The following is a 12,030-nucleotide window of genomic DNA, read 5'->3' as shown; positions in this document are numbered from 1 at the left end:
AGAGAACCCTGACTAATGCATATCCTTCGGGTGTCTTGCTAAGTTACTGACTCCACTGTCTCCTGGTCCCTCCTTCAGCTTCCCACAGTAACAGCTGTTGCCTCCCTAAATAGGTTTCAGACCCATGACTGAGGTTTGAGTGAGTGTATCTGAACGTTATCCTAAGTCTACATGCTCTAATGAAGAAGCCATGTCTTTGAAGAACCAATCACTTTCTGAATAAGGAAGGAATTGTTTCCTGGGGTTCACTGTTCAGATGCTAGCTAAAATGCAAGTGAGAGGTCAGTATAAATAAAATACATAGTCTGATCCAAGCAAGCATAACCAGTGGTCAGGGTCTGGGCTGGGTGTTTCCAGGTTCTTGACGCCATTTATTTATTTGTTTATCAATAACTTTATTTTGTGTTTCTATGAGTTGACCATGCATGGGCCATGATGCACATGTAGATGTCAGGGGACAACTTGTGAGAGTTGGTTCTCTCCTTCAATCATGTGGGTCCCAGGGATGGAACTCGGGTTGTCAGGCTTCATTTTAATTTATTTTATTTTTTATGGGGCTGGCTATAGAGATGTAATTTGGGTACTTCTCTCCACTTTTTAGTTTTTAGTTTAGTTTTGTTTTCTTTTCTTTGTATGTTTTTGTGTAGCTCCAGATGTCCTGGAACCTGTTCAGTAGGCCAAGCTGGCCTCCTCGGAGATCCCCTACCTCTGCTTCCTGTGCAAGCCAAAACCAGGAGGCTTTTTGGGAGGGGATGGGGTGGTAATGGAGTCTCCCTGTTATAGCTTTGGCTGGCCTGGAGTTCACTATGTAGGCCAGGCTGGCCTCAAATTCATAGAGATCTTCCTGCCTCTGCCTCTCAATGCTGGGATTGAGGGCCTGCAGCACTGGCTTTTTTGAGACAGGGTCTTGCTATTTCTTCCTGGTTAGCCTAGAACTCAGAGTCGGCCTGCCCCTCCCTTCCTGGGGAAGACATGTGCCACAATATCCAGTGGGTACTTCTCTATTTTGATTGACAGATTTGAGTCATATATTCCTTACTGTGAAAGTTCCTTCCCACAGTGCATCTGACTTTAACTGAATGCACAATGTGATGTAGGCATAAGATGGTAGACAGAAGTGTCTCCCTGAAAGATCCCTGAAGAACACAGCTTATTTTACTGCACACACACCCAAAGCCAGTTCAGGATGGATTGGTGATCTCTTTATTGCCCAGCTTCAGATATAACTATTTGGATAGATATTGTTCATACTTGATGGTTGTCAAGGGGAAGAGAAACTTAATTCCATTGTTTGGAGCAGGCAGTACATGCAATGGGCAGGTGCTTGGTTGCTAGGTGCAGGGTTAGGAGAGAGGTATCTGTTCATAGTAGTGTACTAGATTGCCAGTGTATAGATAGAAGAGGGGTGTGTGCCTAGCCCAAGGCAAGTGGGATCTCAGGCTGCTAAATTATTCTCTGCATTTGTCTGCCTCATAAGTGACAATTGCTTCTTTTAAATGTATCTTGTTCACAAGATCCTCTACCCAGATGTTGCCCCTCCCCCAAATAAGCAGATTCAGACGGCAGCTGACAGAGGTCTCCTGGTTTTATAACCATGTTGCATGATGATGATATTATTATTATTATTATTATTATTATTATTATTATTATTGAGGCGTGTGTGTGTGTGTGTGTGTGTTCTAGTGCTATAGCACACATGTAGAGATCAGAGAGAAATCAAATGTCTTCTCCCACTTGCAGAGCCATCTCACGGTCCTTGGAAAAATAATGAACCAATCAATACAAGGAACAACTTGCATTATCTTTTGACCCAATTTACTATCCAACTCATGAGGTCTGAAATGCAGAAAACTTTGGTCTCACTTTTGCAAGCAGAAACCTGAGACCAGTGATGTGCTCTTTTCAAGCCTTGGCTTCATTGCCTATAGAATATTGAGCAATAAGGATGTCATAGGACAGTATGCGAATGAGGTGGGGTAAGAGTAGTATAAACCAGCAGATTCCACAGTTTCTCTCTCTCTCTCTCTCTCTTGAAGTTGAGTAGCATATCCTTGAGAAATGACAGTCACCAGTCAACGTAAAGCCACACAAATACTGCAGCTGAGTATGGCAAACCTTCCTCATTCCTCCTCTTCTTCACCCCACTCTTTCCTTCTCCACCTTCCATATTGCCCCACTCCCCCTTTTCATCTGCTGAGGTCTCCTCCTCTTTTGCTCCTCCTCATCCTTCCTCTTCCCTCTCTTCCCACTCTCCCCCCTTCTTCATACCTGCTTTCTCTTTCTTATAAAATATTCCAATTCTCCAGGACAAAAGGTGTTGGATTTGAAGCAGAACATCTCGAGTATTTCAGATTTGATGTGCTTGGAGCTCACTTAGGGAAATAGTCCAGAATAATACAGGCTTCTGTCTGACATCTAGTGCTTTAGTCAGATCTCTGGGACTAGACTCTTCCTTTTCAAGTGGTCTCTGTGTGTTCCTGGTAGGGAGAAGGTGTAAAGTGTTGAGATAGAAAGGGTGGGGAGCTTGGGATGATGGAAGTTCACTGCCATGGTACATGAAATGGCAGTTTCCTGTTCTTTCATTTTGAAAATCCTTGTTAAGTCTCTTCTATGTCAGGCCCTAGTATGACCTACACTGCTGTATCCCTGTGCTGGGTGGCTAACAGTCTCATGGAGCAGTAGAGAGTGATCAATATTTCCTTTAAATCATGTTAATTCTATTGGCTTTACATCTAGGGTAATTTTCTTGCATGGGGGTCCCTAAGTGGTGAGACATCTGAGTCTATTTTTTGTTACTATAATAAAATACCCGAGGCTGGATAATGTTTATAGAAAAGAGGCTGACTTGGGCTCACAGTTGGAGAATAAGTGTCTAGGAATCATAGCAAGGATTTCCTGGCTATGTTATATGTTGGAGAGAAGGGAAGGAAAATGTGTGTTTTGAAGGGACACATGTATGAGAAAATGGAAGAACCAGGGAGTGGCCAAATTCTGGCTTTTATATCAGTTCATGTCTGCAGACACTAACTAAGTCTTGTGAGAACTACTTTAATCCCTTCCAAGATTGCTGGCCATATTATCTAACCATCATCCTCTAGACTCTGCCTTTCTCAATACACCACATTGGAGACCAAGAGTCTAACAGAGAAAGCTCTGGGGAACAAGGCATAAAGTTTGCATAGACACTGAGATTTATTTCATCTGGAAAAAGTTCACTGTGCTGTTCTCACCATCTTCAAAGACGCTGACAAAGCTGGATGGTGCCTTTCATTGTGTGTGGAATGTAACTGTAACTGTAAGTCAAGGGCTCATTGTCACTTGACTCTGCCTCAGATCACTCAACAGTGACCTAGCCTCTGGTCCTAGGGATCTATAACTGCGATTGAGGGGTAGCATCCTGCACAGTTGCAGTGGCGACCTGGAGAATAAGAATAATTATCCCTATTGGAGAGAACAGGTGGTGGGGGGACAGTGTAGCCATCAGACCTGCAAACAAGGTGTAGCTGTCAGACATGAGTTTGAACTAGATACTGTCAGATCTTGGATCATGTTAGCCTAAAATGTCCACCACTTAAAGTCTTAGCAAATGTCTAGGATCTTACATGGCATGGAAACTGAAACTTTTGCATACAGTGTCTTCCTCTGATTTCTATCTAGTGTCATAACATGGCATCTTCTGCTGTTTTACATCTGGTATCACATCATAGCTTATCTTCGTATGTCTATCTTATTAATTTTTAAAATTATTTTTACTTTATGTGTTTTCCCTATGTGTATGTCTGTGTAACACATTCATGGCTACTGCCAGAGGATGCCAGAAGAGGGAATCAGAACCACTGGAACTGGAGTTACAGACCGTTGTGAGCCACTGTTTGGGTGCTGAGAATCAAACCCAGGTCGTCTGGATGAGTAGCCAGTGCTCTTAACTGCTGAATCATCTCTCCAACTCCTCTATTTTACATCTGGTGTTACCATGGCTGTCTTCTCTGTGCCTTTTATACAACTACCATCGCCGATGTCTTCCTCTGTCTGTTTTATGTCTGCTGTCATTCCATGGATATTTTTCTTTGTCGATATTCACAGAGCATTTATTATTAGACTAGGGCTTCCTTGGGGAGGAAGGGAATCCACCCATGGTCTTGGCTTTACCGGAGGATTCTGGTATGCTTTTCCTGATGTCCTGCCCTACCTAGTCAGCCCACACAATTGCACCAACTATTTCTTTGCAATAAGTCTCTTAATATCTCCTACTGCTTCTGTTTCCTGAATACAAGTAGGATGTGCTTATATAACACTGAATATCTGTGAATGTCTACGAATTATATGCATGGCAACACGATCTACAGGTTAAATGTACTGGACAGGAAGCAGAACAGAAAGAAGCTAAAAGATCTCTTGTCACCTTCTGTACCTGATGTGGTCTCATTCAAGGAAGAAGTTAATAAGGTATTGTAGACATGAACTGCTGTCAGTGTGAGACCCTGTGAGATGGTCTAGGTCTAGTGTCTCCGGAAGGAAAGAAGGAGGGGCAGGAAGGAGAAAAAAAGGTAAGGAGAAGAAAAAGGAAGAAAATGGGAAAGGAAGGGAGAAAAGGAAGGAGTAAAGAAGTAAAGAAGTCTGTAGGGCAGTGGTTCTCAACCTTTGGGAATCAAATGACCCTTAGACGGGGGCACATATCAGTTGTCCTACAAATCATTTACATTATGATTTATAACAGTACCAACATTGCAGTTATAAAGTAACAATAATTTTATGGTTGTGGATCAGAACAATATGAGGAACTATATTATATTTATAACTATATAACTATTATATTTATTATAACTACATTAAGAGTTGCAGCATTAGGAAGGTTGAGAACCACTGGTGCACAGGGGTGGATAATTTTGAATAATCATAATTCCTCTCTGGGCATCAGTTTCTCCATCTATAAAATATGAAAGGCACTGAGCCCAATGTTCTCTTTGGACTTTTGCAGGATTATACATGTGGCTGCCTCATTAGGCTGTATTGAGATGTAGCTTACATACAACAACATTCACCAAGCTTGAGTACATATTTGGATAAGTTTCAAATACTTAAAATACACTTGTGTAACTATTGCAATCATGCTAAGGAATACCCGACTCCAAAAATTCCCTTTCTCCATACCTGTATCACCCCGCTTCCTCTCCTTCCTTAGCTTTGCTTTTGTTTTTACTTCATGATATTAAATTTTAGTTTTATCAGTGTGTGTGTGTGTGTGTGTGTGTGTGTGTGTGTGTGTATGTGAGCACATGCCATGTGTGTGTGTGTAAGTGCCCAGCATCCAGAAGAAGAAGTTGGATTTCTTCAAGCTGGAGTGACAGGAAGGTAAGAGCCACCCAACATGGTTTCTGGGAACTGAACTGAGGCTTTCTAGAAAGGCAATACGTGCTCCTAACCATTGGAACAATCTTTGGCGTCTTTAGCTTTGCTTTTATTAGAATTTCATATAGCCAGGCGGAGTGTCACATGTCTGAGAACCCAGCACTTGAGAGGTAGAGGCAGGAGGATCATGAGTTTAAAGGGCGCCTTGAACTGTATAACAGGTTTAAGACTATTATGGGCTATGTGAGACTCTATTTCAAAAAAAGGAAGGAAGGAAGGGAGAAAGAAAGAAAGAAAGAAAGAAAGAAAGAAAGAAAGAAAGAAAAGAAGGAAAGAAGAAAGGAAGGACATATTCAGTGTGTATCTTTGGTCATATCTTTCATGCACATGATGCTTCTGAGATCCATGTGGTATCAGTAGTATATTATTTCATATTGTCTTTGGATTTCTAAAATAGAAAAATAAGAATGGATGGGCAGTGGTGGTGCACACCTTTAATCTCAGCACTCAGGAGGCAGAGGCAGGTAGATTTCTGTGAATTCAAGGCCAGCCTGATCTACAGAGCAAGTTCCAGGCCAGCTGGGGGTACACAGTGAAACCCTGTCTTGAAGAGCTAAGAAACAAAAGAAACTAATACTGTTCATGTTTTTTGTACATTTTCTATTGGGTCATTGATCTCATTATAAAGGTATGTTTTTAAGTAAGTTTATTTTTTGAAGTCAGTGAGTAATATGAAAGTTACTTTTAGTTTTTCTAAAGCTTCTTGGCTATGCTTTTCCACCCAGTGGCTGCAGCATGGCCACAAGGTGCGATTTCTTCTCCTGTTGGGAGGAAAAATTACTTAGGGGTGCACCTGTTGTGTTCCCATTCTGAATCTCACCAATGCCCAGAGAAGTGAGGTCCTCGGTGGAGGGGTGGCAAGGATAGAACAAATGCTTCAACACTTGCTCCTTGTCTCATTCCTGGGTGGTTTAGTCAGCTGAGGTTACAGGCTCCAGCCCCCCACTGTTATCTCTACTCACCTGACACTGGGATCAGACACCCAGCATGGTCAGCAGACAGAACTCTGACCTCATCATGCTCTGCTTCTTGAACCATTAACTCTTGGAGGGCAGGGCCACTCCACAGTGGCTACTTTCCAATTCCTAGAAGACCACACTGGGCAGGTTTGTGGAACAGGAAACCTACACAGGCAAAGAGGTCTCTCCATCCTTATTCAGCACCAGGGGCTTCCTGGACCCTGTCTCCCATTTCTCTTCTTTCTCCTGCTGGCACTGGGAGGGGCTGTGGTGGCCTCCTGGGAAAACCTAGCCTACATGGTTAGGCTGTAATGTGTAATTGGTGTGGCATTCTCTTCCCATGTTTTCCCACACAGACTGCTATGCCAGGATAGTGCCAGCCACAGTGACCAGCCGCCAAGCAAAGATGGTGTCAGGCAGACAGCCATCTTGTTTTCAGGACAGGCTAAAGACACAGGATCTGCTTTTAAACTGGTGTGTTCCTGTTTAAGTCCTAAAGGAAGCTTGAGTGCGCTCCTTAGGAAGACATGGCAATAAGTTGAGACAAGGACTCATGGAGCCTAGGCTGGCCTTGAACTTATTATATGGCCTGAGAACAGTCTCATACTTCGGATCCTCCTGCTTCTACCTCCCAAGCACATGTCACCACCATCCCTAGTTTATGCAGTACTGAGACTGGAGCTCAGGGTTCTGTGCATGCTAGGCAAGCACTCTCCTGACTGGACCGCATCTCCAGCACTATGAAGTAAATTAGGGTCTTTTCTTTCCATCCTTCCTCAATCTAGCACAAGGAAGAAATGACGAGGCTATAAAGCAGTAAGGAGGAATTTGAAATTATGATAATTTGAAATTGGTGACCATGGAAGAAAATGGTCTTGGTTCGACACCAGTGCCTACCAAAAGTGCCTGGACCAGGAGCTCCTATTGGCTGGAGAAAACTGGGCTTCCAGATGCACCTCATTATGTCTGGATTTTATGTAGATTCTGGGAACTCAAGCTCAGGTTTTCATAGTGTTATTGCCTTATCTGTCAAGCCATCTCCCCAGCCCTAGAATTTCCTCATGGAATTTTCTAAGATTTCAATTTCTTAATCCAAGAAATCTCTCCTGGAATTTGGGCACTCTCCAAATCTTTAGGTGTGGTGATCACTAATTTTATATTTTCCTTAGTCAGAGACATTAAAAAAAGGATTTTGGAGAGTTTGGTTATGTGGTTAACAAAGCCCTTTTCAAATCCTTTTGTAGCTTTTGTTTTGGGAAAAGGTCTCATATGGCTCAGGCTGTTCTCAAATTCAATAGGTTCAGGGCTGGTGAGATGTCTAAGCAGCCAAAGGCTCTTGTGAGTTCAATCCCCAGAATCCAAATAGTGGAAGGAGAGAACTTACTACTAAACATTGCCTTCTGACTTCCATGTGCAACCATGGCATGTGTGGACCCACGCAGAGACATAAGTAAACATAATTGTAGTAAAGAATTAACCCACATGAACAAAATGGTTTAATATTTGGAAATTTAAAAATGGAACACTACATAGCCAAGATAACCTTGAACTCCTGATCTTTCTGCTTCTTCCTCCCAAGTGATAGGATTATAGGCAGGAGCCACAATACCTGGTTGCCTTTCTTTTAAATTATTTTTACTTGATATGCATCAGTGTTTTGTTTGCATGCGTGTCTATGTAAGGGTGTTGGATCCTCTGGAATTGGAACTACAGACAGTTGTGAGCTGTCATGTGGGTGCTGGGATTGAACTCAGGTCCTCTTGAAAAGCAGACAGTGTTCTTAACTGCTGAGCCGTGTCTCTAATCCCCCCTTGGTTGCCTTCCTAAACCCTTAGAATCTGACTCGGTCCTCAAAGAGGCTGAGAGAATTTCTCAATCTCTCTCATGTGGGAAGACCATCTATCCTATGCTCCTTACAACACAAATCACCATTGTGCAGTCCTACAGTAAATGGCAGTGAGTGGTTCTACCACATGTGACACAGGTAGGCTTGGACTCACAGGTATGTTTGTTTTATGGTTCATATTCAGATGCACAGCCCAAGCAGTTTACTTTAGCAACTATATTCTTTGTCTTCCTTGTGCTCTCCCAGGCGCTGAGCATACTGTCATCTCCGTGTGGGTGCTCTGCAAACAGTAATTGATGGTGACCAGGGTAATGATGTTGATGAATGGCTCCATGAAACTGATGAGTCACTTGACTGGAAAGGCTCAGGCACAGCAGTTATGTAATGTTTCACCAAACAGGTAGTGTTTCATACCTCAGAGCAACACAGAGCATTCAGCCTGATGGTGCTTAGTCACCATTTCTTGTCCAAGCCCCAAAGGCATCTGTGACTTGATACCTTTTGAAAGCCAGTGGCTGCGTAGGTCAACCGTTCGTGTGAGGGGTTCAGATTTGGCTCAAGATCTACCAAGACTTCCCAAAAACTCCCACAGAAATAAGACATTAAATAAATGAGAAGGTGAAGCAAGAAGCCTGACTCAGATAATGAAAACAATCTGACATGAGACATACATATGTTCTTAATTGGAAATTCAAATTTTAAACCTAGGGTTCCCCTACTTTAAAATTCAGTTGTTAAAGTAACATTTCCTTAGGCAATAAGAGTCTTTATTGTTTTACATGAGGAGTATATTGGAAGCCAGGTGTGACTCACAGACTCATGGCAGTCACTCTGCCCAATGATGAGTACTCTGTAAAAGACAAGTCCTTTAGAGAAGGCAAACTCTCTACGGAAAGCATCTATTGGCACTTTTGGAAGGACCCTGCAAAACATCTCATTTCTAGCCTTCTTAGAGGATGAAGATACTTCAAAATTTCTTCTCCTCATATTTCACGTGAAAAGAGGCTTCTGGGTCAATCAGTCAGAGAAGAATCAAGCTCCCTCTGAGGATCCCCCCAGCTCCACAGCCATGTCGTAATTGTCAGTGTGAGCAGAAGGGAACACACTTCTAGGAGATAAGTAGCCCCTTCAAAATCCAAAACATGTGCCTCAAAATATCATTCAAGCTTGCAAACTCTAAGTTTTGAAAAAGTAAATAACTTCATGATATTTGGTACTGTTGATAAGGTAGAGAAAAGGATATTTTTATTTGATGGTGACTGATGTAATTAATTGTTTTTAGACAGGGTCTCGAGTAGTTCAGGCTGGCTTTGAACTTGGTATTCAGCCAAAAATGAGATTGAACTCCTGATCCTATTGCCTTTGTCTGTAGAGTGGTATTATAGGTGTGTGCAGATGTGCTCAGTTGGGCTACATTCCTTTTCCTTTTCTGTCTGCTTTTCAAGACAGAGTTTCTTTGGGTTACCTGGGCTGTCCTGGAACTACCTCTGTAAACCAGGTGAGCCTTGAACTCACAGAGATCTGCCTGCCTTTGCCTCCTGAGTGCTGGGATCAATGGTGGTGACTGTTGGCTTAATATATTTCTTCAAAACTAGAAAATCGGAAATATTTGTAATTTAAAAGATTACAGCTGGCCGTGGAGGGTCATGCCTGTATACAAGAATTCAGAAGGTACATCCAGGAATATTTTGAGTTCAGAGCCAGCCTGGACTACATAGCAAGTTACAGGTTAGCTCAAGATGTATATAAAACCCCATCTCAAACAATAAAGCAAGACAGTATATACCGTGTGTCTCGACTTACCCCTAACTAAAGCAGTGGGAGGTCATGCGTTTTATATCTCGATTCTTGTCATAGTATAGATTGTAATCGGGGGTGGGGGGAGGAAGCCTGAAAATGACCTAAAAGCCGATAGAGAAACGTGTGACACAAAGGGTCAGAGAGACAAAAAATTATATTCTAACACGTTGGGTGGTCTAGAAGAATTAGATAAATCTCCACACATGAATCCTGCTGAAGTAGACTCTTAACGACTAGGAACTTTGCAGGCTGGGATGTGGCTTGTCTGGTAGAGTACATGTCTACTATGTGTGAAACCCAGGGTTTGGTCCTCAACATTTGTAAAACTGAGGGTGGCAGTGTACACCTGTAACCCCAGGAACTCTGGGGAGGCGGGAGAATCAGATCTTCAAGGTCGTCCTCAGTTAAATAGTGAATTTGGGACCAATCTGGGTTTCATGAGACTTGGTCTCAAACAAACAATGCCAACTCCAAAAATACTCTAAGAAATAATTTTAAAAAGCCAATCTTGGTAGACTAATAAAGAATAAATCTAACAAGTACTAAAATCTTTTCCATCAAAAAAAAAAAATCCAAGACCCAGGCATGGTGGTGTACACCTTTAAGCCCAGCACTTGGGAGGCAGAAGTAGGTAGATCTCTTGAGTTTGAGGCCAGCCTGTTTTACAGAGAGAATTCTAGGACACCCAGGGCTATATAGAAAACGGTCACAAAAATAAAATAAAAAAAAAAAGGAGAGATAAAAAGTCAATGACTTAATGGCTTCACTAGCAAACACTTATTAAACATTTAAATAATTAACTTCAGTTGAAGAGCCAGAGATACAGCTTAGTGGCGAGTGCTTGCCTGCATCTGTGAGGTAAAAGCACTCCTGTTCCAGTTGATGTAAGTTTGATCTCTGGAACATACATGGGAGAAAGAGAGAACCAATTCCCACAAGTTGTCTTCTGATAAAAAAAAAAAAAAGGAGAAAAAAAAAAAAAGGTTTGGTGGCTGGGGAGGTGGTTTAGTGGGTCCAGAGTATTTGCTGTGAAAGAAAGAGGACCTAAATCTCTAGCACCCATGTAAAAGCTGGGATATGGCCATATGTGCCTGGAACCCTAGTGTTGTGAAAGCAGAGATTAGTGGATTCCAGGAGCTCACTGGTCAGTTGGTCTAGTCAAACCGGTGAGCTTCAAGTTCAGTGAGAAGACCTGTCTCAAAAGATGAGGTGGACATTGGGCGTGGTGGAACATTCTTGGAATCACAGCACTTGGGAAGCAGAGGCAGGGAGATCTCTGGGACTTTGCGGCCAGCCTGGTTTATACAGGGAGTTCCAGGAGACCAGGCAACACAGAGAACAGTGTCTTAAAGACAAACCAAACCAAAATGACATTCTCCTCCCCACCTTCTCTAAAGAAGGCAAGTGAACATCCATTTAAATGCTCTGTAGCTCTGAGCATGGAGCCCAGTAGTGGTGTGCTCAAAGCCTTGGGTTCAACCCTGGGAACCATGTAAAACCTAGCATGACCGCCCACACCTCTTAGTCACCATACTCAGGCGTTGGAGGTAGGAGACTGACTGTACAGTTCACTTAAGACTAGTCTAGGCTACAGGATACCGTCACTCTCAAAAAGAAAAACAACAACAAACGAAACAAGAAGTGTCACTAATGATTACAGAAAAGCAGATTACATTTCATACCTGTCAGAATAGCTTTTGTCAAAAAGATGAAAGGGGAAACGGAGAGATGACTCATTGGTTGAGAGCGCTGGCTCGCTCTTCCAGATGATCAAGGTTCAATTCCCAATACACACATACACGCACACACACACACACGCGCACACACACATGCACACACGCGCACACACACATAGGTGTGTATATATATGCATATGCAAAACACCCATACTCGTTAACAAATCAACAAATTAATTAATTTTTAAAAAGTTGAAAGAAGCTTGGTGTGCAATATTTGTAACCCCAGTACCGTAGCACTTGGATAGCAGAAATAGATCTCTGTGAGCTCGTGACCAAA

Source organism: Rattus norvegicus, chromosome 17 (genome assembly GCF_036323735.1).
Source record: "Rattus norvegicus strain BN/NHsdMcwi chromosome 17, GRCr8, whole genome shotgun sequence".
Taxonomy (NCBI): domain Eukaryota; kingdom Metazoa; phylum Chordata; class Mammalia; order Rodentia; family Muridae; genus Rattus; species Rattus norvegicus.
Note: the sequence above shows the minus strand (reverse complement) of the source record.